At 41.7% G+C, this 4,736-nt stretch overlaps 1 long non-coding RNA gene across 1 annotated transcript; it reads right to left on the reverse strand.

Moving 5' to 3' along the window:
* Positions 1-320: 320 nt before the first annotated feature.
* Positions 321-4,107, reverse strand: LOC106005418. Its single transcript, XR_001178749.2, has 3 exons — positions 3,879-4,107; positions 3,244-3,586; positions 321-1,703 (listed from the first exon to the last, which is right to left on the reverse strand). It is a non-coding gene; the product is annotated as an uncharacterized LOC106005418 (long non-coding RNA).
* Positions 4,108-4,736: the final 629 nt, after the last annotated feature.

Genomic DNA, 4,736 nt, shown 5'->3' on the forward strand with positions numbered 1-4,736 from the left:
AATAATACCCAGCCATCCAAAAGTATGAATACCCAACTTTTACATCAACATGGACGGGACTGGTGGAGATTATGCAGAATGAAATAAGCCAAGCAGAGAAAGTCAATTATCATATGGCTTCACTTATTTGTGAACATAAGAAATAGCAAGGAGGACATGAGGAGAAGGAAAAAATGAAGGGGGAAAAACTGGAATGGGAGACAAACCATGAAAGACTATGGACTCTGGGGAAGAAATTGGGAGTTTTAGAAGGGAGGGAAGTGAGGGGATGGCTGAGCCTGGTGATGGGTATCAAGGAGGGCATGGATTGCATGGAGCACTGGGTGTTACGCACAAACAATGAGCCATGGAACACTACATCAAAAACTAACGAGGTACTGTATGGTGACTAAAATAACACAATAAAAATTATTTAATTAATTAATAAGTCTTCCCAGGAAAACAAGTGAGCATGTCATGTACTATGAGAGAGGGAAGCCAGGGATTTGCAATGAACAGGGTGGAAAGAGGATATTGTTGGAGTGGAAAACTCACATGACAGGTGTTACCATGGCCACTGAATGAACAGAAGACAGAGTCAATGGGAGTTAAATAGAAGGAACACTTAGCTTTGGTGAGGGCTGGGCGTAGGAGAGAGTGGACAGTTCTCAAGGTTGAGTGGGTTTTTCAACAGCATTTAACAACTCAGATTTTCCAACCTCAACCCTACTCCACTCACCCCTCCAATGCAGGACCCAGAGGGATCATACTGTTGATTGCAGGCAGGAGACTGCAAGGCCCATTTCAGGAAGACAGCAGTGGCCTTTTGTCTCCAGCCACAGCGAGGTGTGCCTTTGTGTGTATAGACCCACAAGTATATGTCCCAATAGAAACATTATACTCGATGGGCTTATTAAAGAATCATAATGCTTTCCAAAATTTCCCAAGCCACAATAAAAGGCCAGTATTGAACGGTGTTTACTGCTTGACCTATTCAGTCGGAAATAATGGGAAATTTATTAAAAGTGCTACCTTTTCACACTCCTAACATAATGCTTTGAATTTCCCAAGGCCCTCCCAGTGGATTACTATGAATTACCTTGCAGGCACAAAATCCTGTTTGTTTTCTTTCCCACTCTGGACTCTAATCTTTGAAAATGTATTTATTGAGAGCTAAAGTGGCTTTTTTCTCCACCAGCCTTCTCTGGAGGGGCACAGAACAGCATGTGGAAAGCTCAGTGTTTAACTAATACTCTTTCCATGTGTAACTCAGCGATCATCTTGCTCCTTTCTAGTTGACTCCTCGGTCTCTTCCTCATGCCCATGGCTGCTCTTCTAAAATTCACCCAAGTTCCCAACTTACTCATCACCCACTTACTTTCTCAGCTGGTATCTCTCTGTTATCTGCAAGGGGACACCCCTGACCATCATCCCTGAACCCTTTTCAAGAGTTATGACTTTTTGGAGTGCTGTGTTTCTGTAAGAGAAGACAGAGAGTGGTCAGAATGAAGAATCATTGAATGGATATGGTGGTGCCCATAGCTCCGTAGGAACTGTGACATTAGTGTCATCCACCTCACTAGCAGTATAGACATTCTCATCAAGGTTCAAAATATCTCATAATTGCGGCCTCCCTTTAATGTTTTCTTGACTGGTCTCCCACCATCTCCTCTCTGGGAACTCAGCATTTCTTGACATTCACCTTCACAATTTGCAACTTGGGTCTAGGAAAAATGAACCAAAAATAACAAGTAAAAGAAACATGCATTCTTTGTTTCCCCTTCCCCACCCCCACCCCCCCACCCCCCCGCATCCAAGCTCTTATTTACTTATAGCATTTACTGGTAGCAAGCAAACAAAACCTCCAGTTGGGGAGGAAGGAACCACAGAGAAACCATGTTGGTATAAGAGTGAATAAGAGTAAACTCTATGGTGAGAATGTCAGATTCTTGGTTTGAATGTGGAAAAGAGTGAAGATAATAATTTCAAAGGTACTCTGCCTTCCAGCTGGGTAATCAGCACATTTCATCCCAATTTTATCTGAACATAGCCTTTCAAGTACACTAAGTCTCTTCTTCTATTTTATTGAGAAAATCAAGGCCATCCGATAAAAGCATACCAAATTTCCTCTTCTTTATCAGCATTATATGGTAGGTTAGGGACAAGTACTCTGGGCACAGGCAGGCTGAAGCTTTCTCTAACACTGACTAGCTATTGTGCAAGTTCCTTGATCTTTCCATGCTTGCAGAAGTTTCATCATTATCAAAAAGGTAATGATTTCCCTGAAGTTTTATTTAGATCGTGTATCAAATGCTCTGGGTCTTTCTTTTAGTATGAGATTAAAATGGTAGGTAAAACTTTGGATTCTTAGTCTGTATTTAATGATATGGGCCAAATTATGTGTTTAGTAGATGGTTATTACTATAATTTCTTTTTTTTTTCTTTGCTAGAAATTTAGAAAAGTATTTTTAAAAAATTATACTTGATAGAAGTGCTTTGTTACCATACTCCCTGTCCAAAAAAATTGTAATATAATTAGATCTGACAAGAGATTAGCTCACCTCCACCCAACTGAAGTATGATTTGGAATATGGATTTTTATTCTCCCTCCCTGACAATGAATGCCACTCTAAGTGTGTATTAAAATATTTGTTATAATTTTAGCGAGACACTTAAAAATGAAGCCATCAGAATGGTAATGGTATGGTTTTTAATAAGATAAACATTAAAAATCAATTTTAAATCTTTTAAATATAGATTATCTTTATCCTGTCCTTTTTAATGCCTGCTTTTATGTTTATCTATGCAAAGGTTACTAGTACAAGCACAGATATATATAATTTACAAATAAACATATATGCATCTATTAGGAGGACATGCTCAAACAGTTTTCACTGATGGGGCACATTATCAAAGGTTTAGAGAATATGATCTACAATGACTCCAACCAAGTGTTTGCCTCACTCTTTGGGTTAAGTTATACCACCACATAAAGATTTATCTCTCATAGTTCTTCGTTTCCAAATGAATATGGTCTGAACTCTTTAAACATATAAGGCCTTTCCCAACTTGTCCAAGCCCTCTTGTATCTTTTCAGATTATGGCAGGAAACAGATCAACATAGGCACATTGAAGAAACATGGTGACTGATTGTACATTGATCCAAAATGTAGGCAGAGTGTGGAGAAAACACAAGAGTCATAACATGGAAAGATAAGTGGAGATATCCCTCCCATGAAAGTGATGAAAGGAGGAGGCACTTACCCTTCCCTAGAAGCAGAGATTGTGTGAGGCGATCCCTTACAGAGACCATCAAGGGAGAGATGCAGCTGGTTGGCAGCACCAACTCCTTTCTCTCCCTTAGCTTCTCCCTTTTGGCGGAATCCATCCCAGAGGGTAGCTACTGATATGCTTCATACCGGTCACCCTTCCATGACACAGAATTGGATGAAGAAGGATGGAGCTCAGACCTGGAGAAACGAATGGCAGATATCCAGACCAACCTCTTTCCAAATCTTTCATCCATTCATCCGTTCATTCGTTGATGTTTTCCTTTCTTCTTTCAGCAAATTTCCATCAAGTAGAGCATCAGAGATTGATCTGGGTACTAGGGAAACAACAGGAACAAGGAAGTCAGTATTCCTATTCACACTATGTGTCTCATGTTACATTTCTGAGTGGCAGTCAGGCAATGACGGGTCACAATGCACCCCACGCAACATGTGCTGTGATAGGGAATGCTAGGGGACTTGCTCCAGGGAAAATGCCCCTGGGGGTGGCCTCTCAGAGGAGGTAAGGCCTGAAGAGTTAGAAAGGATCAGCCATGCAAACAGGTAAGAGAATGTTCCAGAGAGAAGCAGCAGTAAGTGCAGCTCTGAAATAGAATCATGCTTACTTACGATGATCCAAAGGCAAAGGGGACCCCATGTGGCTGGTGGTTGTGAAGCAAGATATGGGCTTGGGAAGGTGGGCAGGGATTGTCTCACGCCAGGCTCTGCCAGCTAAGCTAAGGAACTTGGCCCATGATGTGTCACTGAAGCAAGGCAGCACCTTGCTGATACTCCTTCTGAATTGCTCACACTGTCCCAGTGTTGCAAACTTGTGTGCCTCCGTGCCTTTGCACATGCAGTTTCCCCTCCTGGGCACAGTCCTAAAACCCACCCTCTTTCCTATCTCCAACAGTTAGTCATCCTTTGACCCAGTTTATATGTCATTTCCTGTCTAAAGTCTCCCTGAGTTGCCTTAAGCTGTCTTAGTCACTTCCTCTCTGTTCCCCTTTAGTACTTTGCATCTCTCTGCTGTTTTGTCACTCTTTGTTTGCTGCTTTTATCTCTCTCAAGACAGTAAACCCTTTGAAGGCAAGGACTACTCTATTGTTCCTTGCAGCCCTGCTTCCCACCCTCCCATCTGAAGCCTTCAAGCATGGACACCTTGTCTTAATCATGTTTATGTTCTCACCCTACCCTTCCTCCACCCCTAGCTCACCTGGCCTGGGGTGCACCCCATCAGAATGTGCACCAAATGAGCAAAGTCACAGAAAGCAGACCTTCCCATAAATCAGCTCTAAAGAACAAGAAAAGCCTGCCCAGAAGAGCCTATCCATGATGAGGTGTTTTCTTGGAGCTTCCTGAACATGAAGAGCAAGAAGACAGCTGGAATCTGTTTTGACATTTAGAAGGGGATTTTGTTTGTTTATTTATTTGTTTAATGGAGCAAAGACATGTCACAGATTACTTAAACATATTAACAAGTCATAG

Source organism: Mustela putorius, unplaced genomic scaffold, assembly GCF_011764305.1.
Source record: "Mustela putorius furo isolate JIRA1106 unplaced genomic scaffold, ASM1176430v1.1 tig00000640_pilon_pilon_pilon, whole genome shotgun sequence".
NCBI lineage: Eukaryota > Metazoa > Chordata > Mammalia > Carnivora > Mustelidae > Mustela > Mustela putorius.